Raw genomic sequence first — 25,670 nt, 5'->3', positions numbered from 1 at the left:
TGGCGCCACCAAAGGGGCTTTCAATTAAACCATCAATTTCCCTCTTTAATTTTGGATGCTGCCAAGAGGGGATTTAAATAAAACTCTCAGTTACTCTCTTAATTTTTGGATGCCTCCACTCCACTCTGCTGGCATTTGGCACCCACAAAGGGGCTTTAAAAAAATACCTTAATTCTCTTTCTCTTTGGATGCCGCTATGTCCCAGTAATGGCCTTTGGCGCCTCCAAAGGGGATTTAGATTAAACCTTTAATTTTTCTTTTTCTTTTTGGATGCCGCCATGCCACCCTATTGGCCTTTGGCACCGCCAAAGGGTCTTTTAAGTAAACCTTCAATTTGTCTCTTTCCCTTTAGATGCCGCTATTCCCCTGTAATTTCCCTCTTACATTTTTGGACGCCTCCACGCCACTCTGTTGGAACTCTTTGGGTAGTATGTAGTGCAAAACGAACGTTACATAAAGGGTATGCAAGTCATTATCCCGGATTGAGACTAAGCTTATGTTCATTTCGATGTTCGGAACCGTGACTAGTGACTACGTTGTTGGCTCCTGTGTCTTTATTTGTTCGGTTGTGATGGAGAGTTACGGTTGTGCGGTCCGGCAAGACACATGGTGGAGCCGTCACCCAGGGAACTACAGAGGTACGGCGCTGGTCACTGAGCCACTCAGGTGAGTGAGACTAGTGAGGGTTAGAAGGTTAGCAGGAGTGGCCACTGGCGACTGTCAACCTGATATTTAGCTTTCAGACGGTAAGTAGGTAGCTGCCAGCCAAGCTATATAACTATCAGCCAACTAGGTAGCTCCTGCCTAGCTTTGAGCCAAGCTATGTCACTGTCAACCAGCTAGGTAGCTCTTTGCTAGCTGTCAGCCAAGGTAGGTAGCTCCTAGCTAGCTGTCTGCCAGGCTTGGTAGCTCCCAGCTTGCTAGGTAGCTCCCAGCTAGCTTCGTGTTCTCGGCTAGGAGATGCTTCATATTTCTATAAACAAAAGGTTGTACTTGTAGCCAGGTTTGTGTGTCACATTTGTAATGGTTGTAACCAGTTGTTGAATGATTCATGAACTGTATTCATTTAGGTGTCCTAGGAAGAGTTGACGTTTCTTACTGTAGTTACCACAGGTCGAACATAGAAAATGTATGACGTCACAAGGCAGAGAATTTAGTGTATATCATTCGTTCAAGTGACAGCTTGTGATTGGTCATCCTAGGGCGTGTGACCAACCATACAGGTTATTATAATTACGCAGTTGATTGGGTAAATTACTAGTTTAGCTCACCATCGAAATGGCTAATATTGTTTAAGTTTTGCAATATACAAACAATAACAGACCAATGGGTAGCTTTTGATGCTCATTGTGCTATTGGAAGAAAACGGAAGGATAGATTAACAGAAATGGATAGACTACAATTGTTACTGAGAAATTTGATATTGTAATATGCACCTAATCTTAAGAATAATTTTCAAAAGTAGTAAAGTGAGAAGGTGTAATACACCCATGACTTAAAATCTCTTATTTCCAACACAGAAACGCTGGTGAATGTCAAATACAAAATAGGTTAATTTAACTAAATATGATTAACAGAAAAATATTCCTATATGAAATATTTCTATTAATGTAGGAAACCAGCAAGATGGTCATTTGCAGAGTTCCAGTGAAACTCCGGAGTTGGGAGTAGGTAGTTTCTAACTGCCCAGAGACCAGTTAGCCTCCGTTGTCAGCTGGCGTCACCAGAGACAGTCAGCCAATATGACAGCACTCCGTCAGGAGGGTAGAGGAGAGACCCACCCACCCGCCCACCGTCCGTCGCCTGTCAGGACACGTGCCCCTCCTTCATACGTCAGGGGGTAAGTTTGACGAAGGGGGTAAACCTTGGATGGGTCGAGGCGTGAGCTACCCACTTGTGTCAGGGAGCGGGGCGGGGCGGGTCGGGGCTGGGCGGGGCGTTGGTTATCAGGGAGTGATATGATCTTGAGGGAGGTTGTCTTGGAGTGCGCTGACGTCCTGTGTCAGGAGGAGACGAGCCAACATGCGCCAGGCTGTGAGGTGCTGACGTATGTCAGCTGGTGAGACATCATTGGAAAAAGCGGCTCTGATGCTACAGTCGTTCTTGTTTAACAAGAAGGGAATACCTTACGTTTCTCAGAGAACAAGCCGTCGTAGTGCACTGTCGTACGTCCAGACGTACGTTTTTTTTTTGTTTTTTTTGTTTTTGCTTTGTCGCTGTCTCCCGCGTTTGCGAGGTAGCGCAAGGAAACAGACGAAAGAAATGGCCCAACCCACCCCCATACACATGTATATACATACGTCCACACACGCAAATATACATACCTACACAGCTTTCCATGGTTTACCCCAGACGCTTCACATGCCTTGATTCAATCCACTGACAGCACGTCAACCCCGGTATACCACATCGCTCCAATTCACTCTATTCCTTGCCCTCCTTTCACCCTCCTGCATGTTCAGGCCCCGATCACACAAAATCTTTTTCACTCCATCTTTCCACCTCCAATTTGGTCTCCCTCTTCTCCTCGTTCCCTCCACCTCCGACACATATATCCTCTTGGTCAATCTTTCCTCACTCATTCTCTCCATGTGCCCAAACCACTTCAAAACACCCTCTTCTGCTCTCTCAACCACGCTCTTTTTATTTCCACACATCTCTCTTACCCTTACGTTACTCACTCGATCAAACCACCTCACACCACACATTGTCCTCAAACATCTCATTTCCAGCACATCCATCCTCCTGCGCACAACTCTATCCATAGCCCACGCCTCGCAACCATACAACATTGTTGGAACCACTATTCCTTCAAACATACCCATTTTTGCTTTCCGAGATAATGTTCTCGACTTCCACACATTCTTCAAGGCCCCCAGAATTTTCGCCCCCTCCCCCACCCTATGATCCACTTCCGCTTCCATGTTTCCATCCGCTGCCAGATCCACTCCCAGATATCTAAAACACTTCACTTCCTCCAGTTTTTCTTCATTCAAACTCACCTCCCAATTGACTTGACCCTCAACCCTACTGTACCTAATAACCTTGCTCTTATTCACATTTACTCTTAACTTTCTTCTTCCACACACTTTACCAAACGTATATATATATACGTTAACAAGATGCCTTGATTAGGGCATTCAGGTGCCCCTGCTGCTGCCTCGAACACCGTAAAAAAAGATAAATCGATCACAACAGTTGCCATACGTGTCTTGGAATTTCCCACGTCGACGAAGGTTGTTTTGGGAAATACCACATTAAAAGCAGGACGAACATATTGCTCATGTTTTAGTCTGGTCTGTTGACACACTTCTGTGTATTCTGTGTCCACTTATTATTATTACACGTTAGGGAAGTACTATAAATACATGTGGGGTCATTGAAAACCATGGGCGACATTCCATTTTCTATGGTGAGTGTGGTTAATGGTGATATAGGTTGGTAGTCCTGGCTATGGCCGTCCTCGGAGATGTACGATCTATAATCGCGATAGAAATATATTTCCATCGTCGAGAACAAAATGTATTCGTAAGATCACATTTTGTCTCAGTCGTGGTTTACCGTAAAAAGACAAACAAGTAAAACATTGTTTAAAAATTGACTGACGTCAGAAGAGTCGGAATATATTATAAACGTGGACGACGTCTGAATCCGAATTGTTACATTGACTTTGACTTGGACGGACTCACGTTCAAAATATGTACTTTATTATGCAACAAAAGTAATTTTCGTACATAAACTTTTAGTAACATACGCATGTAGCACAAGTACATGGAATATTAGTAAGTATATAGTCAAAACCGAATGTTCCAAAACGATGAAAGGCCATGCAAGTCATTTCACTGGATTGAGACAACGCCTTGCCATACAATAAAGCCCCGCTTCTGCTTCGAGATGGCGGACGAGCGCAGTCATTCCGAAACCGAAGATTACGATGTTTCTGGTTCATCATACGTTCATTTCCTGGGTTGTTGTGTTGAGTGACAGTATCACGTTAAGGGTTCCGGCAAGTGTAGTGGTGAAGGAGGCTTCAGGGGACTAGAGAAAGAGGTAAGGTATTGGTCACTGAGATACTCGGGGTCAAACCCAATTTGCTGACACAAGTCTTGTGGTGGTGGAAAGGTGAGGATATGTGGCCACAGGTGTCAGGTCGCCGGCTCGGTAGCTGCCACCTGGCTTCCTGCTCCCGACTCGGGAGTTGAATGATGTTTGCATCAACGAAGGTCTTATTTCTAGCCAGGTATGAGTAACATTTGGAGATGAATGGTTGTAACCAATGTAGAGTGAGTGGTGAACTATAGTTAAGTGTACTTAGTATAATTACCACAGCTAGAAAATGTAGAAAACCTAAGAAATCTGTAGACAGACACTTCGAAGTAGATTACTGTTCACTCAGATGACAGCATATGATTATTCATCCTGGGATGTGTAACCCGCCATTCACGTTATTACAGTTATGGTTTTGGTAAATTGGCGGTTTAGCTCATTTGAAAAACTTTTTTTTCTTTTGATTTCCAACATACAAACAGTAACAGACCACCGGGTCCTTTTGAAGCTTCATGTTTCCAGTGAAAGAAATTAGAAATTGTTGTAAGAGTTCGCCCCACTGCCAAACATCCCTTATACGTGGCCACTTCATGCGTTCTCACACCAGCAGACCACAAAAATCATGGTACATTTCCATTATAATCATGTACTTCTTCTGGGGATGTTAGGTCAGATTTTCATAGGCTACGGTCGGATTTGCCGGGAGCTACTACTGCACTGGGTCACAGTGAGGTAGGCTAGAATAAGCGGGTGAGTGAGTGGTGGCTTCTGTACTGGATCATTGTGACGTAGGGTAGCTTCGGTCAGCCGCGAAGCGGTGGCTACTATACTGGATCACGGTGAGGTAAACTTTCCTTTTCTTTCTTTGCTTTTGGATGCCTGTATGCCCCTGTAATATCCATTGGCTCCGCCAAAGGGGATTTAAATTTAGCCTTGAATTTGTCTTTATGTTTTTCGATGCCACTATGCCACTCTATTGGACTTGGCACCCCCAAAGGGTCTTTTAAGTAAATATTAAATTTGTCTCTATCCCTTCAGATGCCACTTTCCCTTGTAACGGCCTTTGGTGACTCCAAAGGGGTTTTATATTAAATCTTTAATTTCCCTCAATATTTTGGGCTGCCTCCCCGCCACTCTCTTAACCTTTCGCACCCCCAAAAGGGACACTAAACTAAACGTTCCTTTTGTTTCTTTGCCTAAGGATGCCTCTATGTCCCTGTAATTGCCTTTGGCTCCACCAAAGGGGATTTAAATTAAGCTTGTGATTTGTCTTTTAATTTTTGGATGCCACCATCCACTGTATTGGACTTTGGCACCCCCAAAGGGTCTTTTAAGTAGGCTTTTGATTTGTCTCTTTCCCTTTACATGCCACTATTCCCGTGTAACGGCCTTTGAAGACGTCAAAGGGGATTTGTATTAATCCTTCAATTTTTCTCTAAATTTTTGGATGCCTCAACGCAATTCTCTTGCCCTTTGGCATCCAAAAAGTGGCTTTAAAGTAAAGGCCTTTACAGGAGAATAGTGGCATCTAAAGGGAAGGAGGCAAATTGATAGTTTACTTAAAAGACCTTTTGGGGGTGCCAAAGTCCAGTAGAGTGGCATGGTAACATCCATAAAGGAACAGACAAATTAAAGGTTTAATTCAAATCCCCTTTGTTGGCGCCAAAGGATATTACAGGGGCATAGAGGCATCCAAAGGCAAAGAAAAAAATGAAAATTTACTTTCATGCCCTTTTGGGGTTGCCAAATGGCAAGAGATTGGCGTGAATCCATCTAAAAATATAGAAGGAAATCTAAGATTTAATTTAAATCCCCTTCGGCGTCGTCAAACGCTCTTACAGGGGAATGATGGCATCTAAAGGGAAAGAGACAAATTAAAACTTTAGTTAAAAGACCCTTTAAGGGTGCCAAAGTCTAAAGCAGTTGCATGGTGGCATCCACAAATAAAAAGACAAATTAAAGGTTTAGTATAAATCCCCTTTGGCGCCGCCAAAGGCAATTACAGGGGCATAGAGGCATCAAAAGGGAAAGAAACATTTAGAAAGTTTACTTTAATGCCACTTTCTGGATGCCAAAGGGCAAGAGAATTACGTGGAGGCATCCAAAAATTTAGAGGAAAATTGAAGACTTCTTTCCTATTTGATTATGCCTTTTCTATCAAAATCTACACTTCCAAGGCTTCTTTCCCATTTCATTATGATGTTTCTATCAAAATCTTCACTTTGAAGGCTTCTTTCCTATTTGATTATGTCGTTCTATCAAGATGTACACTTTGAAGTCTTCTTTCCTATTGGATTATGCCGTTTCTAGCAGAATCTACACTTTGAAGGCTTCTTTCCTATTTGATTATGCCGTTTCAAGGAAAATCTACACTTTGAAGGAATCTCCCCCATTTCATTATGCCATTTTTATCAAAATCTACAACTTTGAAGGCTTCTTTCGTATTTGATTATACCGTTTCTATCAAAATCTACACCTTGAAGGCTTCTTTCCTGTGTGATTATGCAGGTCTTATCAAAATATACAACTTTGAAGGCTTCTATCCTATTTGATTATGCCGTTTCTATCAAAATCCACACTTTGAAGACTTCTTTCCTATTTGATTATGCCGTTTTTATCACAATCTACACTTTAAAGACTTCTTTCCCATTTGATTATGCCGTTTCTATCAAAATCTACACTTTGAAGACTTCTTTCCCATTTGATTATGCCGTTTCTATCAAAATCTACACTTTTAAGGCTTCTTTCCTATTTGATTCTGCCGTTTCTATCAAAATCTAGAACTTTGAAGGCTTCTTTCGTATTTGATTGTGCCGTTTCTATCAAAATCTACAACTTTGAAGACTTTTTCCTGTTGATTATGTCGTTTCTCTCAAAATCTAGAACTTTGAATGCTTCTTTCCTATTTGATTATGTCGTTTCTATCAAAATATAGAGTCTGAAGGCTTCTTTCCTATTTCACTGTGTCGTTTCTATCAAAATCTAACACTTTGAAGTCTTCTTTCCTATTTGATTATGCCGTTTCATTCGAAATCTTCACTTTGAAGGCTTCTTTCTTATTCGTTTATGCCGTTTCTTTCAAAATCTACAACTTTGAAGGCTTCACTCCCATTTGATTATGCAGTTTTTACCAAAATCTACAACTTTGAAGGCTTCTTTCCCATTTGATTATGCCGTTTCTATCAAAATCTACAACTTTAAAGGCTTCCTATCTATTTGATTATGCCGTTTCTGTCAAAATCTACAACTTTGAAGGATTCTTTCCTATTTGATTGTCGTTTCTATAAAAATCTACAACTTTGAAGGCTTTCTTGGTATTTGATTATACCGGTTTCTGTCAAATTCTACAGCTTTGAAGGCTTCTTTCCTATTTGATTATGCCGTTTCTATCAAAATCTACAACTTTCAAGGCTTTTCACCTATTTGTTTATGCCGTTTGTTTCAAAATCATCAACTATGAAGGCTTATTTTCTTTTTGAGTATGTCGTTTCTATCAAGATCTACAACTTTGAAGGCTTGTGTCCTATTTGATAATGCCGTTTCTATCAAAATCTTCAACTCTGAAGGCTTCTTTCCTATTTGATTATGCCGTTTCTATCAAAATCCACACTTTGAAGACTTCTTTCCTATTTGATTATGCCGTTTTATCAAAATCTACACTTTAAAGACTTCTTTCCCTTTTGATTATTACTTTTCTATGAAAATCTACACTTTGAAGACTTCTTTCCTATTTGATTATAACATTTCTATCAAAATCTAGAACTTTGAAGGCTTCTTTCCTATTTGATTATGCCGTTTCTATCAAACTCTACACTTTGAAGACTTCTTTCCTGTTTGATTATGTCGTTTCTATCAAAATCTACAACTTTGAAGGATCTTTTCCCATTTGATTCTGCCGTTTCTATCAAAATCTACAACTTTCAAGACTTCTTTCCTATTTCATTATGCCGTTTCTATCAAAATCTACTCTTTGAACACTTTTTTCCTATTTGATTATGGCGTGTCTATCAAAATCAACACTTTGAAGGCATCTTTCCTATTTGATTATGCCGTTTCTATAAAAATGTACACTTTCAAGACTTCTATCCTATTGGATTATGCCGTTTCTATCAAAATCTACAACTTTGAAGGCTTCTTTTCTATTTGATTATGCCGTTTCTATCAAAATCTACATTTTGTAGGCTTCTGTACTATTTGATTATACCGTTTCTATCAAATTCTACCTATTTGATTATGCCGTTTCTCTCAAAATCTACAACTTTCAAGGCTTTTCACCTATTTGATTATGCCGTTTCTATCAAAATCTTCAACTTTGAAGGCTTATTTTCTTTTTGAGTATGTCGTTTCTATCAAGATCTACAACTTTGAAGGCTTCTGTCCTATTTGATAATGCCGTTTTTATCAAAATCTTCAACTCTGAAGGCGTCTTTCCTATTTGATTATGCCGTTTCTATCAAAATCCACACATTGAAGACTTCTTTCCTATTTGATTATGCCGTTTTTATCAAAATCTACATTTTAAAGACTTCTTTCCCATTTGATTATGACGTTTCTACGAATATCTACACTTTGTAGACTTCTTTCCTATTTGATTATAACATTTCTATCAAAATCTAGAACTTTGAAGGGTTGTCTCCTATTTGATTATGCCGTTTCTCTCAAACTCTAAACTTTGAAGACTTCTATCCTGTTTGATTATGTCGTTTCTATCAAAATCTACACTTTGAAGGCTTTTTTCCTATTTGATTATGCCGTTTCTATCAAAATCTACACCTTTGAAGACTTCTTTCCCATTTCATTATGCCGTTTCTCTCAAAATCTACTCTTTCAAGACTTTTTTCCTATTTCATTATGCCGTGTCTATCAAAATCAACACTTTGAAGGCATCTTTCCTATTTGATTATGCCGTTTCTATCAAAATCTACACTTTCAAGACTTCTATCCTATTGGATTATGCCGTTTCTATCAAAATCTACAACTTTGAAGGCTTCTTTTCTATTTGATTATGCCGTTTCTATCAAAATCTACACTTTGAAGGCTTCTTTCCTATTCGATTTTGCCGTTTCTATCAAAATCTACACTTTGAAGACTTCTTTCCTATTTGATTATGCCGTTTCTATCAAAATCTACACTTTGAAGACTTCTTTCCTATTTGATTATGCCGTTTCTATCAAAATCTACAACTTTGAAGACTTCTTTCCTATTTGATTATGCCGTTTCTATCAAAATCTACAACTATTGAAGACTTCTTTCCTATTTGATTATGCCGTTTCTATCAAATCCTACAACGTTGAAGACTTCTTTCCTATTTCCTTATGTGGTTTTTATCAAAATCTACAACTTTGAAGGCTTCTTTCCTATTTGATTATGTCGTTTCTTTCTAAATCTACAACTTTAAGGCTTCTTACCTATTTGATTATGTCGTTTCTATCAAAATCTACAGCTCTGTAGGCTTCTTTCCTATTTATGTCGTTTCTATAAAAATCTACAAATTTGAAGGCTTCTTTCCGATTTGATTATGGCTTGTCTATCAAAATCTACAACTTTGAAGGCTTCTTTCCTACTTGATTATGCCGTTTCTATTAAAATCCTCAACTTTGAAGGCTTCTTTCCATTCGATTATGCCGTTTCTATCAAAATCTACACTTAGAAGGCTTCTTTCCTATTTGATTATGCCGTTTCTATCAAAATCTACAACTTTGAAGACTTCTTTCCTATTTGATTATGTCGTTTCTATCAAAATCTACATCTTTGAAGGCTTCTTTCTTATTTGATTATGTCGTTTCTATCAAAATCTTCAACTTTGAAGGCTTCTTTCCCATTTGATTATGTCGTTTCTCTCAAAATCTACAACTTTGAAGGCGTTTTTCCTATTTGATTATGCCATTTTTCTCAAAATCTACAACTTTGAAGGCTTCTTTCCTCTTTGATAATGTCATTTCTATCAAAATCTACAATTTTGAACGCATCTTTCCAATTTGATACTCCGTTTCTATCAAAATCTACAACTTTGAAGGCTTCTTTCCTATTTGATTATGGCGTTTTTATCAAAATCTACACTTTGAAGACTTCTTTCCTATTTGATTATGTCATTTCTATCAAAATCTACAACTTTGAAGGCTTCTTTCCTCTTTGATTATGCATTTTCCTTCAAAATCTACAAATTTGAAGGCTTCTTTCCTATTTGATTATGCCGTCTTTATCAAAATCTACACTTTGAAGGCTTCATTCCTATTTGATTATGTCGTTTCTATTCAAATCTACAACTTTGAAGGCTTCTTTCGTATTTGATTATGCCATTTCTTTCATAATCTAGACTATGAAGGCTTCTTTCCTATTTGATTATGTCGTTTCTATCAAAATCTACAACTTTGAAGTCTTCTTTCGTATTTCATTATACCATTTCTATCAAAATCTACACTTTGAAGGCTTCTCTGCTATTTGATTATGCCGTTTCCATCAAAATCTACAACTTTGACCGCTTCTTTCCTATTTGATTATGCCTTATTTATTAAAATCTACAATTTTCAAGTCTACTTTCCTATTTAATCATGCCGTTTCTATCAAAATCTACAACTTTGAAGGCATCTTTCCTATTTGATTATGCCGTTTTTATAAAAATCTATAACTTTGAAGGCTTCTTTCCTATTTGATTATGCCGTTTATATCAAAATCTACAACTTTGAAGGCTTCTTTCCTATTTGATTATGTGTTTTCTATAAAAATGTACAACTTTGAAAGCCTCTTTACTATTTGATTATGTTGTTTCTATCAAAATCTACAACTTTAAGGCTTCTTTCTTATTTGATTGTGTCGTTTCTATCAAAATCTACTACTTTCAAGGCTTCTTATCTATTCGATAATATCGCTTCTTTCAAAATCTACAACTTTGAAGCCTTATTTCCTATTGGATTATGTCGTTTCTATCAAAATCTACAGCTTTGAAAATTTCTTTCCCATTTGATTATGATGTTTCTATCAAAATTTACAACTCTGAAGGCTTCTTTCCTATTTGATTATGCCGTTTCTATCAAAATCTACAACTTTGAAGGGTTCTTTCCTATTTGATTATGTCGTTTCTATCAAAATCTACACTTTGAAGACGTCTTTCCTATTTGATTATGTCGGGTCTATTAAAATCTACAACTTTGAAGGCTTCTTTCCAATTTGATCATGTTGTGTCTATCAAAATCTTCAACTTTGAAGGCTTTGTTCCCATTCGATTGTGTCGCTTCTATCAAAATCTTCAACGTTGAAGGCTTGTTTCCTATTTGATTATGCCGTTTCTATCAAAATCTACAACTTTGAAGGCTTCTTTCCTATTTGATTATATCGTTTCTATCAAAATCTACAATTTTGAAGGCTTTTTTCCTATTTGATTATGCTTTTTTTTTTAAAATCTGCAACTTTCAAGGCTTCTTTCCTATTTGATTATGACGTTTCTATCAAAATCTAAAACTTTGACGGCTTCTTTCCCATTTGATTATGCCGTTTCTATCAGAATCTACTCTTTGAAGACTTCTTTCCTATTTGATTATATCGTTTCTATCAAAATCTACAACTTTGAAGGCTTATTTCCTATTTGATTATGCTGCTTTTTTAAAATCTGCAACTTTCAAGGCTTCTTTCCTATTTCTTTATGCCGTTTCTATCAAAATCTTCACTTTGAAGGCTTCTTAGCTATTTGATTATGCCGTCTCTATTCAAATCTACAGCTTTGACGGCTTCTTTCCTTTTTGATTATTCCGTTTCTATCAAAATCTAGACTTTGAAGGCTTCTTTCCTAATTGATTATGCCGTTTTTATCAAAATTTACACTTTGAAGGCTTCTTTCCTATTTGATTATGCCATTTCTATCAAAATCTACAACTTTGAAGGCTTCTTTTCTCTTTGATTATGTCGTTCTTATCAAAATATACAACTTTGAAGGCTTCTTTCCTATTTGATTATGCCGTTTTTATCAAAATCTACAATTTGAAGGCTTCTATCCTATTTGATTGTGCCGTTTATATAAAAATCTACAACTTAGAATGCTTCTTTCCTATTTGATTATGCCGTTCGTTTCTATCAAAATCTACACTTTGAAGACTTCTTTCCTATTTGATTATGTCGGGTCTATTAAAATCTACAACTTTGAAGGCTTCTTTCCAATTTGATCATGTTGTGTCTATCAAAATCTTCAACTTTGAAGGCTTTGTTCCATTCGATTGTGTCGCTTCTATCAAAATCTTCAACGTTGAAGGCTTGTTTCCTATTTGATTATGCCGTTTCTATCAAAATCTACAACTTTGAAGGCTTCTTTCCTATTTGATTATATCGTTTCTATGAAAATCTACAATTTTGAAGGCTTTTTTCCTATTTGATTATGCTTTTTTTTTAAAAATCTGCAACTTTCAAGGCTTCTTTCCTAATTGATTATGACGTTTCTATCAAAATCTAAAACTTTGACGGCTTCTTTCCCATTTGATTATGCCGTTTCTATCAGAATCTACTCTTTGAAGACTTCTTTCCTATTTGATTATATCGTTTCTATCAAAATCTACAACTTTGAAGGCTTATTTCCTATTTGATTATGCTGCTTTTTTAAAATCTGCAACTTTCAAGGGTTTTTTCCTATTTCATTATGCCGTTTCTATCAAAATCTTCACTTTGAAGGCTTCTTAGCTATTTGATTATGCCGTTTCTATTCAAATCTACAGCTTTGACGGCTTCTTTCCTTTTTGATTATGCCGTTTTTATCAAAATTTACACTTAGAAGGCTTCTTTCCTATTTGATTATGCCATTTCTATCAAAATCTACAACTTTGAAGGCTTCTTTTCTCTTTGATTATGTCGTTCTTATCAAAATATACAACTTTGAAGGCTTCTTTCCTATTTGATTATGCCGTTCTTATCAAAATCTACAATTTGAAGGCTTCTATCCTATTTGATTATGACGTTTATATAAAAATCTACAACTTTGAATGCTTCTTTCCTATTTGATTATGCCGTTTATATCAAAATCTACAACTTTGAATGCTTCTTTCCTATTTGATTATGTCGTTTCTTTCAAAATCTACAACTTTGAAGCCTTATTTCCTCTTTGATTATGTCGTTTCTATCAAAGTCTACAACTTTGAACATTTCTTTCCCATTTGATTATTACGTTTCTATCAAAATTTACAACTTTGAAGGCTTCTTTCCTTTCTGATTATTCCGTTTCTATCAAACTCTAGACTTTGAAGGCTTCGTTCCTAATTGATTATGCCGTTTTTATCAAAATTTACACTTTGAAGGCTTCTTTCCTATTTCATTATGTCGTTTCTTTATAAAACTACAACTTCGAAGGCTTCTTTCCTATTTGATTATGTCGTCTCTATCAAATTCTACAACTTTTAAGGCTTCTTACGTATTTGATTATGTCCTTTTTTCAAAATCTTCAACTTTGAAGCCTTTTTTTCTATTTGATTATGTCGATTCTGTCAAAATCTACAACTTTGAAGGCTTCTTTCCCGTTTGATTATGCCGTTTCTCGCAAAATCTACAACTTTGAAGGCTTCTTTCCCATTTGCTTATACCGTTTCTATCAAAATCTTCAACTTTGAAGGATTCTTATCTATTTGATTATGCCGTTTCTATCAAAATCGACAACTTTGAAGGCTTCTTTCCTATTTCTTAATGTCGTTTCTATCAAAATTTACAACTTTGAAAGCTTCTTTCCCTTTTTGATTATGCCGTTTCTTTCAAAATCTACACTTTCAAGGCTTCTTTCCTAAATGATAATGCCGCCTCTCTCAATATCTACATCTTTTAAGGCTTCTTTCCAATTTGATTATATCGATTCTCTCAAAATCTACAACTTTGAAGGCTTTTTCCCTATTTGATTATGCCATTTTTCTCAAAATCTACAACTTTGAAGTCTTCTTTCCTATTTGATTATGCCGTTTCTATCAAAATCTACAACTTTGAAGTCTTCTTTCCTATTTGATTATGCCGTTTCTATCAAAATCTACAACTTTGAAGGCTTCTTTCCTATTTGATTATGTCGTTTCTTTCAAAATCTACAACTTTTAAGGTTCCTTTCCTATTTGATTATGCCGTTTTTATCAAAATCTACAACCTTGAAGGCTTCTTTCCCATTTGATTATGTCGTTTCTTTCAAAATCTACAAATTTGAAGGCTCCTTTCTTATTTAATTATGCCGTTTCTATCAAAATCTACAACTTTGAAGGCTTCTTTCCTATTTGATTATGCCGTTTCTACCAAAATCTACACTTTGAAGGCTTCTTTCCTGTTTGATTATGCCGTTTCTATCAAAATCTACGACTTTCAAGGCTTCTTTCCTATTTGATTATGCCGTTTCTATCAAAATCTACACACCTTGAAGGCTTCTTTGCTATTTGATTATGCCATTTCTATTCAAACCTAAAACTTTGAAATCTTCTCTACTTTTTTATTATGTCGTTTCTATCAAAATCTAGACTTTCAAGGCTTCTTTCCTATTTGATTATGTCGTTTCTATCAAAATCTACAACTCTGAGGTCTTTTTCCTATTTGATTATATAGTTTCTATCAAAATCTACAAGTTTGAAGGCTTCGTATCCAATGAGTATGCCGTTTCTATCAGAATCTACAACTTTCAAGGCTTCTCTCCTATTTGATTATGCCGTTTCAGTCAAAATCCACACTTTCAAGGCTTCTTTTCTATTTGATTATGCCTTTTCTATTCAAATCTACAACCTTGAGGGCTTCTTTCCTATTTGATTATGCCGTTTCTATCAAAATCTAGACCTTGAAGGCCTCCTTCCTATTTGATTATGCCGTTTCTATTCAAATCTACAACTTTGAAGGCTTCTTAGCTATTTGATTATGCCGTTTCTATTCAAATCTACAACTTTGAAGGCTTCTTAGCTATTTGATTATGCCGTTTCTATCAAAATCTACACTTTGAAAGCTTCCTTCCTATTTGATTATGCCTTTTCTCTCAAAATCTACAACTTTGAAGGCTTCTTTCTTGGTAGACATTGCGCACTGTTCTATAACATGTTTCTCGGTTTGATTATTTCCACACATACAAAGCCGCTCCTCCAACGGTAACCTGCCACTCCTCCCTCGCCTGTTCCAACGCCCTTCCTCCACAGCGAGGGAGCGAGCGCTTCAACGCAACCGAGACCATGACATTCGCTCTCTGTCTCTCTTACATCTGTCTTCAATTTATATATGTCATATGTGTTACAAGACTTTTGGATTTAGGGAACAATAAAGTTAGAGTTCTGTTTGATGATGAACGATTTTTGTTTCAAATCCATCAGAGCAATGTGTACATCATTTTAAGTAAGTATTGTACTGATCGAATGAGCTAAAGGGTCATCTTCCATTGAGCGTCTCTCCCTCCACTTGATCGAGAAAAATTTATTACGTTGTTTGCTTAAAATAAGTGTACGTAGTGTAGGGTATCCTAACTCCAATAAAACATAGACCATTACATGTTGTGTCCTTCTCACCCCCACAACAACTGCTTAATGCACCACATGTATAATCTATTGACTGGTTTTATGTCACCATTGAGCCACACGATTCACAGCCATACTGTTCCATTAAAACTTGTCTGCATCTATTAGGACAAAATTGATTTAAAACCCTTAGGAAAATTAAAAGAATGCTACAGTTAGTCATGAAGACAGAAAGGGGAGAGAAAAATGTACATGCAACTTCCACTTCACATAGTGTCATTCTGTATTAAAAATTCAGTAAAAATTTTCTGGCATCATAAGTTTCCCCTTTTCTTGATATTTACAATGACTTAAACATGAATAGAGACTTTCTGTTAGAAATATATGCATCTGAGGATGGATGTAGTGAAGTAGACACCATGTGTTAGTTTACATTAAGATGTGTGGCTTGACACCCACATGATATATGTGCTTTTTCTTTGATATTCTGTAAGTAACTTGAGGTTTGAGTTGCAGTTTGCTAGTGACATTTGTGGGTAATTTGTGGAATTGACATCAACTAGAATTTTAAAGACAGCTAGGCAGCTTTGAATTGTCATTGGATGATGGGAGTAGTCCTGTAAGGGTCATCAGAAGATGATGGGAGTAAGTTAAAGGTTAAATAGCTTGTCACTGACCTTTACAATGAGAAAGACAAAGAGACAGTAAGGTTGCTCTAGGTAATGAAACTTTTATTAGTGATATTAACCATGAAATTCAAACTGTTTAGGTATAAAATGGTGTGCCAGTTTATAGCTAGGAACACCAGAACTATTACATATATAGTTTATGTATTTGCATACATTTTGTGTCTTACTATCATACTTTACCTGTGGTTTAATTTTCAGGTGGCCTGCACGAACTGGAAGCGATTAATGATGGTCTTGTCAGGGCGTACCAATGAGACCAACCCCCTGAACATCAGTTCCCATATTCCACATGAGGAGGGAGTTCTAACTAGGCTGTCAAGGAACACACATCAAGGTAAAACTAGTCTGCTATCTATCCTCCTTATTCTTATTCAAGGTGGTATAAAATGTTATCTCCTTAATTACACAAGTTTGTCTGAAATGACATAACTCAGTACACACACACACACATGTGCATATTCACACTTGCTTGCCTTCATCCATTCCTAGTGCTACCGGGCCCCACATGAAACAGCATCGCTACCCTCTGCTTCATTGAGGTAGCACCAGGAAAACAGACAAAAAAAAAAGCCACATTTGTTCATACTCAGTCTCTAGCTGCCATATGTAATGCACCATAAACACAGCTCCCTATCCACATCCAGGCCCCACACACCTTTCCATGGTTTACCCCCAGACATTTCACATTCCCTGGTTCAGTCCATTGACAGCACGTCGACCCCGGTATACCATATTGTTCTAGTTCACTCTATTCCTCACACGCCTCACCCTCCTGTATGTTCAGGCCCTGGGGATAGGGGAGATAGAATACTTCCCACATATTCCCTGTATGTTGTAGAAGGCAACTAAAGGGGGAGGGAGCAGGGGGCTGGAAATCCTCTCCTCCTGTTTTATACTTTTACAAAAAAAGGAACAGAGAAGGGGGACAAGTGAGGATATTCCATGCAGGGCACAGTCCTCCATTCTTAACAGTACCATTAAACCTTTATATAAATGCACAGAACAGTCCTTGTAATTTTTTTATATGCAGCACAAAGCATTGTGAGGGTTAAGCTTTTTATACCTCATTCTTCATACTAGTGCACCTTAGATCGATCAAGACTTCATTTAGGTTTAAGCTCCCTTAAAATCAGCTTTCAAGTCTATCAGTTTATGTTTGAAGCTCCCTCAAGGGGAAGACCATGGCAATAGAGTCTCCATGATTAGTGAACTCCAGTGCTGCTTCATAATTGTCCATGCCTCACCCTTAACAGGCCACTGGCAGAGGGCAACTCTAGCACCATTCCTCTTTATTTCACTTTTGTATCTTCCAGTTTTGATCAAGTTTTGCATCTCGTGTCCACTTTTGATGCTAATGGCTGCTTTTTGTTCTGTCTCCTTGTATTATACCAGAATTGGAAGAGATAAAAGAATTTTTAATGGAATAGTCTTTCATGATTGTGTAAGGCATGTTTATGTCCATAGATGGTTAATGGAATAGTCTCTCATGATTGAGTAAGGCCTGTTTATGTCCATGGGTTGTAAATGATATAGTGACAGTAATATAGTAAATTCCCAAACAATTGAGGTTAGGTTCATGATTTCATGTTTATAGTGTATTAGAAAGTTAATTATGTTTCTGGAACCTCATACTTCCTCATCTCAAAGAAGTGAGAATATATTGTATAAGTCATGAGTATTTCAAAAATCATAACTAATATTATCATAGCTCTGAAATATCTCTGAATAAGTACACCAATTGGATACCCTGTTTTTCGTATTCAGAGGGACCTTGGTGGCCTTGTTCTGAGATTCATTCGGCTGATTTTTTTAGATCTCCATTTTAGGAACTTCGCTTCCACTGATGTTATGCCAGGCTATTTTATTATATCGAGAGTCTGGGTCATATTCCAATCCATGAATGCATGGCATATTCTTCGTTAAACTTATGATGATGTCTCGACGTATGTTCTGGTTCCTGCTTTCTGTATTGCTTGGTCTCCATCATTTCTGCCCTTGCTGTTGTCTTCCAACTATGGTAACATGCTTCCAGATGTACTTCTCTGTTGGTGAGTCTTGCTTTGGAATCCACACCAAGTACACCCAGAGCAAGATCCTCGAGGGCTTACACTTTCGTTCTATCACTTTCCTCTAAAGTCAGTACTTGTAGCTTCTAGTTATGGGCAAAGGCTTTCTCAGTTATTGATTTACTGATTGATAAGAAAATAACTTTCCATACCCTGTTGATGTCCGTAATGGCTTGGTGGATGTTGTAATCTCTCCAAAAGTCCCTTGCAGCAATTGCTTCTTTTCCACTTGTAATTCAGTTCACCTTCAGTGCTTGCCTGGTGACAAGCCACTTAAACTTCAATATGATCCCTAGGTGAAAAAGCTGGAGAACTGACATTGTGTTGCCAGACTGGAACACTGTTTTGAAGTCTTCAAGTTAATCTTTAAGCAACTTACATTGGCCAGGGGCTGTTTTCTTCATGTAAATGGCCTTGCACAACAGCTTTTTTCCTTTAGAAAGATCCACACTTTAGAATTAAGTCATTCTATTACCATTCCTAAAACATTGCTGGAGTTGATCATGTTCTTGTAGCTAAATAGCTCCCAAAAATTCTTTTCAGTATCTAAGAATATGAAGAATGAAAGACAAAAGCAGTGTTTACAAGAACTAGTAATGCTGCTGCAGAAAATTAGAGTCAAGTGGTCATTACTAGCCTCATCTCATGTTGAAAATCAGGTTGGGAAATCCCCTAACTCCCATTCTAAGTCTTCACAGGAATCCTTGAAATCTTCAGAAGCATGAAGGTCTGAGGTGATCTGAAAAAGAAGTCTGATCAGCTATTCCTCATTTGCAGCAAAGTCTCCATGGATACTCTTGATGGTGACTGATTTTTTTACAGCCTCTTCCTTAATGATCAGGCTTCATGTTTTAATATGGTACCTTTGGTCCTTGAAATTCAGTAGTAGAGCTTTCTTCATTTTGTCAATCTTTGGATTCTTTATGAAGCATCATGCTCAACTGTCTTCCTTATCTGCAGACTCTCTGAAGTTTTTCCATGTCACTTTTATGTTTTTGTTTAGTCCCATATTAGGGGCCACACTTGTGGTGGCTGACTGCCCACTACTGAGGAGATTCAAAAAAGTTTAAGCCCTTAATCTTTTAAAGTTCCTCTTTGTAGGAGATCCTGTTTCTCTTACTTATTTGTTAACTAGATACTTTTTTTTCCTTTGAGAATTCACTGTGCTAGCAAAAAAAATGGTTTAAACTTCACTGCAACATGTTGACGTGTTAACCCTTTGTATGTGTATTTTGTTTTTACATATTCATGTAAAAACCCAGTTCATATGAAGTTATTCAAGTTTACCAAGAACAGCAGTGTACCTAAGGCCCGACTTTCAGCACATAACTGCTGACCCCAGCCCATTTCAGAATCTCTCTCTTACCTTTGTCCTTTGCTCCCTTCCATTAAAGTAGTTTCCTATCCTGCCAGGGGTGTACATTTTATATCAGCATGCAGATTCATTTTTCTGATTAATATCTGATATGGTATATTGTCAAATACTCTCTGGTAGTCTATCAGCACACAGCCGACCTACCCTGTCAAGTCTGAGTTGCACTTAGAACAAAGATCCTCTATCATTTGGTTAAGGATACTCAGGGTCACTTTTCCCAGGATCAGCTCTAGAAAAAAGATCCTTTGTCATATGATAAAGGATAATAAGGATCTCTTCTTCCAGGAGTAGTTCTCTATATTCTATTCTATTGACTATCTATCTTTCTGTCTGTATATCTGATGCCTGTTCCCTCTAGGAACTCCCATCAAGGGGGGTCTCGACTTATTCCTCTCCTTACGTACCTCCTTTGCATATCTCCAATTAACCAAAAACTAAAGAATTCTCTTTGCATGCTGCCTGAATAGTTCTGATGTTAATGCCATTATATACAGGAAAACTAATGTTTCTAGGCTCCATGTGCAAGTGGTAACATCTGAAGTGAGAACTTGCACGAGGTTGGTTCATTATCATTAGATGAAAATGAGCACAGCCTAATTGAGGACATTTTCACCCCAGAGAAACCTGCCTTGCTCTACTCCTTTTTGAAATCTTGAAATTGTAGGAACCCCATAAAAAGAATCTTGAGGTTGCATAGGAATTTCTTACCAGGAAAAACATTAACAATAAGACGACCTTACCTGTTACAAAAACTCAAATTCTAACCATTTCAAGTAAACCTTCATTTTTCATCCATGCTCCTGCAACACATTCTACTTTCACCAGTATTCCTCCATTGATTTTGACCTCCCCTCTTTACCCCAGTCAACACATCTCCAAACATTCTAAGATTACATCAGTATATTTTCCTTTCTTTCCCGTGTTTGTATCTGCATCTCTGATTCATAACTGTTGTTCAATCATAAAAGCTTCAGCATATGCACACTTTCCCAAAAAAAGTATTAGGCCCCCATGCCAGAAGTTTCTGATAAACTGTGACTGGCTGACCGAGATTAAGACTTAACTATACTGCCACCTTGACGCAGTTGCTGCTTCAGGGTGGCAACAAAGATTATTAGAAACTTCAGGCCTGGGGTAGCCACTATCTTTTTGGAGAGTGTATATGTGTAATGTTACTGCCATATGCAGAGAAGCATTCCAGTCTTAAGCCTTCCTTGAGATAGACCTGTCTTAACTCAGTGAACCTTACAGTTGACCTATTTCTAATTCCTAGCTTTCTTTCCTTTCTGCGTAATATCTCTTAACCTTTCTTTATATACTGTGACTTTCTTGATGAATGCTGAGATGAAATTCAGTCCATTCTTCAACTAAATGAATTCAGTCACTGCTTTTCACCCTGTTGTACTGTCTCCTATAAAATGTATTGGCCCTTTGGGCTTGAAGTTTCTAATAATCTACAACTGGTCAACTGAGATTAAAACTTGACTTCACTGCCACCCTAATGGAGTTGTAAACTGCATTAGGGTGGCAGCAAAGCCATGTTTTGATATTGGTTGGCCAGGTGTAGATTATTAGAAACTTCAGGCCTGGGGGAGGGATACTTCTTTGGGAAAGAGTACATCAGCTCCCTTCTCATCATGCATGCCTGAAGCCTCTTGATAATGGAACCTCCTTTCTCCAAAGTGCAGTATTTTAAATCAGTACTATATATACATATTAGCTATTCGAACTACCCTGTCAGTAGATTTGTAGATTCATCTTCAGATTTGTATGGCAAGATATGTTTGTATTCAAAGCACAATGTCAGCACAATGTTATAATTATCTTTTACAACATTTTCAAATCTCCTTGCAGCAGGTTAAGCTGAAAATGAATTTATGTGACATACATTTGTGTGTGTGTGTGTTGAAATGTACTATGGGACAATCCACTGTTTTTTTTTTTTTTTTTTTTTTTTTATACTTTGTCGCTGTCTCCCGCGTTTGCGAGGTAGCGCAAGGAAACAGACGAAAGAAATGGCCCAACCCCCCCCCATACACATGTACATACACACGTCCACACACGCAAATATACATACCTACACAGCTTTCCATGGTTTACCCCAGACGCTTCACATGCCTTGATTCAATCCACTGACAGCACGTCAACCCCTGTATACCACATCGCTCCAATTCACTCTATTCCTTGCCCTCCTTTCACCCTCCTGCATGTTCAGGCCCCGATCACACAAAATCCTTTTCACTCCATCTTTCCACCTCCAATTTGGTCTCCCTCTTCTCCTCGTTCCCTCCACCTCCGACACATATATCCTCTTGGTCAATCTTTCCTCACTCATTCTCTCCATGTGCCCAAACCACTTCAAAACACCCTCTTCTGCTCTCTCAACCACGCTCTTTTTATTTCCACACATCTCTCTTACCCTTACGTTACTTACTCGATCAAACCACCTCACACCACACATTGTCCTCAAACATCTCATTTCCAGCACATCCATCCTCCTACGCACAACTCTATCCATAGCCCACGCCTCGCAACCATACAACATTGTTGGAACTACTATTCCTTCAAACATACCCATTTTTGCTTTCCGGGATAATGTTCTCGACTTCCACACATTTTTCAAGGCTCCCAAAATTTTCGCCCCCTCCCCCACCCTATGATCCACTTCCGCTTCCATGGTTCCATCCGCTGACAGATCCACTCCCAGATATCTAAAACACTTCACTTCCTCCAGCCTCTCACCATTCAAACTCACCTCCCAATTGACTTGACCCTCAACCCTACTGTACCTAATAACCTTGCTCTTATTGACATTTACTCTTAACTTTCTTCTTCCACACACTTTACCAAACTCCGTCACCAGCTTCTGCAGTTTCTCACATGAATCCGCCACCAGCGCTGTATCATCAGCGAACAACAACTGACTCACTTCCCAAGCTCTCTCATCCCCAACAGACTTCATACTTGCCCCTCTTTCCAAAACTCTTGCATTTACCTCCCTAACAACCCCATCCATAAACAAATTAAACAACCATGGAGACATCACACACCCCTGCCGCAAACCTACATTCACTGAGAACCAATCACTTTCCTCTCTTCCTACACGTACACATGCCTTACATCCTCGATAAAAACTTTTCACTGCTTCTAACAACTTTCCTCCCACACCATATATTCTTAATACCTTCCACAGAGCATCTCTATCAACTCTATCATATGCCTTCTCCAGATCCATAAATGCTACATACAAATCCATTTGCTTTTCTAAGTATTTCTCACATACATTCTTCAAAGCAAACACCTGATCCACACATCCTCTACCACTTCTGAAACCACACTGCTCTTCCCCAATCTGATGCTCTGTACATGCCTTCACCCTCTCAATCAATACCCTCCCATATAATTTACCAGGAATACTCAACAAACTTATACCTCTGTAATTTGAGCACTCACTCTTATCCCCTTTGCCTTTGTACAATGGCACTATGCAAGCATTCCGCCAATCCTCAGGCACCTCACCATGAGTCATACATACATTAAATAACCTTACCAACCAGTCAACAATACAGTCACCCCCTTTTTTAATAAATTCCACTGCAATACCATCCAAACCTGCTGCCTTGCCGGCTTTCATCTTCCGCAAAGCTTTTACTACCTCTTCTCTGTTTACCAAATCATTTTCCCTAACCCTCTCACTTTGCACACCACCTCGACCCAAACACCCTATATCTGCCACTCTGTCATCAGACACATTCAACAAACCTTCAAAATACTCATTCCATCTCCTTCTCACATCACCACTACTTGTTATCACCTCCCCATTTACGCCCTTCACTGAAGTTCCCATTTGCTCCCTTGTCTTACGCACAATTCTTGTATTTCTTAATGAGTGCAAAATCTTAATTGTCATTTGCAATCATCAGTGCTGAGGTATAAACTCCGAATGTATACAAAGTTCCTAATTGTACTGCATCCCTTGGAGTGTTTGGTGTCTGCCTATAGAAATAAGCTGGTGAAAAACTCCACCTCTGCTGCAGACTTCAAGAGAAGATATAGTGTCACCATCATGAAGAAATATCGAAAGGGGTCAGTGCTCAAAACATCTCCAAAAGTGGTCATGGTATAACTTTTCCAGAGTTTGTTAACTACTTAGTAGAGACAGGGCAGGATAGCGTACAGAGTCTCAATGAACATTGGGCACCATACGTTGATGTGTGTCACCCATGTACTATTAAATATAACATGATTGGTAAGTATGAGACTTTGGATGAAGATTCTGAATACATCCTTCGAAAGATAGGTGCTCCTCATGATGTACTCTTTCCTCCCCTTGTGGCATCACGCACAGCATCACTGGTGGCTGACCACATGGCTCCCCTGACACAGGAACTGTGCCAGAAATTGTATAACTTATACAAGTTTGATTTCAAGCTCTTTGAGTACAATTATCCAAACCTCCAACATGAATTTGGCATTAATTGTAAGAAAACTAGAGTTAAATCTCAGAACTTACTATGCTTTAACCTTGTTTGTAGATGACAGTAAAAAGTTGCAGTACTATGTATGCATTATGGTGAGGTTATGGTACTAGTTTTTTCGGTTCTTTTTTCTGTTGGTGCTGTTATTGGTTATGATCACTCACAGTGGCTCCATTGTTGTTAAAGAAAATTATCAAGATAATATGCAACTTGAAAGGAATTAACATTTGCTGCACTTTTTGGCAGCAGTCCTAGTTGTATTAATAGATTCTTTGTTACTTTTGAATTTGTGTATAGAAAATTTGAAAAATATTTCTGGATCCTTCATTGGTGTATGAAAAACTGTTTCCTCTGATATATTGTTGCTCTCTATCTTGAGGAATGTTTGCTTATTTTGGATGACTGCAGGCAGACCTGCTGGTCTATAAATGAGTTTCAGTGAAACTTAACATTAATTTCTTATTTGTAAAATTATTTTTGTTACTTGGCCAAATAGGGAACCTAAAAGGGCTTTGGCGGTTAGTGGCAAAACATATCCATATCAGAACCGTATAGGTGTTTGATATCAGGCAGTGGAGTCCTACAGTGTTTCATTTTATGTGATATTGCCTGGTATTATTAGATCTGTTCATAACTATGACTGAAATATGTTAGATGTTAATGTTTTCATGGTTTGTACCCGAAAAGTCTACAATAAGGATATCTGCAGTTTTATACCTCTCTCAGTTTCACAAACCTCCCCTTTTGATTCATTTGTTAACTTCAGCTGTATGGAAAATACAGGATAAATGGGAGATGTGTTAAATTCTGAGCAGTGAAGTGGAATACATGTGTGATGTGAGATGTTCTTAACAGTTGTTCTTGTGATTGTTGTAAGATTGGTTGTAACCTAACTAAGGTAACTCATTTGTTTACCCATGGTGGTACAAAACACAGATACGGGTTCAGAATTTTTGTACTTTTCTGGAAAGATGTGGTTTAATGTATCTTTGTCGTGAGTCAGTATATTATTATGATGTTTGTTGTTCCTCTAAAAACTTTCCATTGGTAATACTTGCTCAAAAACACTGTCAAAAGGATAATGGATTGCCAGGTGACCTGGTAGATGACAGTTACCCTTGAATTAGTTTCATTTTCAGAAGTTGCTTTACCTGTGAGTAATTTCTCTTAGTTACCATGCATATTATGCCAAGTGAGCTCATGATAAGCATCTGTCAAGCATTAGTTTACCTCAATAAGATCTGAAGTCAGAGTTTGGAAACAGTATCACTAATCTATGGCAATGCTATATAGCAATGCTGTCTTGAATTCTTTCTTTTTTCTCCAGTAGAGCAACAAATATCATAATATGTTGAGTTTACTTAATGTAAGTTAATTAACAGAAAATAGGTAATTCTGAATTGTTTCGATATACTTGTTGAACTGATTTGTTATAAGATGCTACATAGCATCATTGTTGCTGTTAAAAACTGTGATACTGGTTACTGGTGTCTTGTTGGCAACTGTATTTCCATTTGTAATCTGTGATATACAAATAACGATAATCTTAAAACATGTTAAATTGTTTTAAGTACTGTGGAGAT

General features: G+C 37.7%; 1 protein-coding gene across 12 annotated transcripts in view; it reads left to right on the top strand.

Moving 5' to 3' along the window:
* Positions 1–25,670, top strand: part of LOC139767396 (uncharacterized) — an 800,841-nt gene that overhangs the window by 641,709 nt on the left and 133,462 nt on the right. For 2 of the 12 annotated variants that reach the window (XR_011717114.1, XR_011717113.1), the window contains exon 3: positions 1,641–1,834. The exons of the other annotated variants lie outside the window; for them this stretch is intronic. The gene's annotated coding sequence lies outside the window, so the exon portion shown is untranslated. Of the gene's footprint in view, positions 1–1,640; positions 1,835–25,670 lie in introns of those variants that run through there. 12 annotated transcript variants of the gene reach the window in all.

Source organism: Panulirus ornatus, chromosome 61 (genome assembly GCF_036320965.1).
Source record: "Panulirus ornatus isolate Po-2019 chromosome 61, ASM3632096v1, whole genome shotgun sequence".
NCBI classification, from domain to species: Eukaryota; Metazoa; Arthropoda; class Malacostraca; order Decapoda; family Palinuridae; genus Panulirus; species Panulirus ornatus.
Note: the sequence above shows the minus strand (reverse complement) of the source record. Positions and strands in the feature narration are given on the sequence as shown.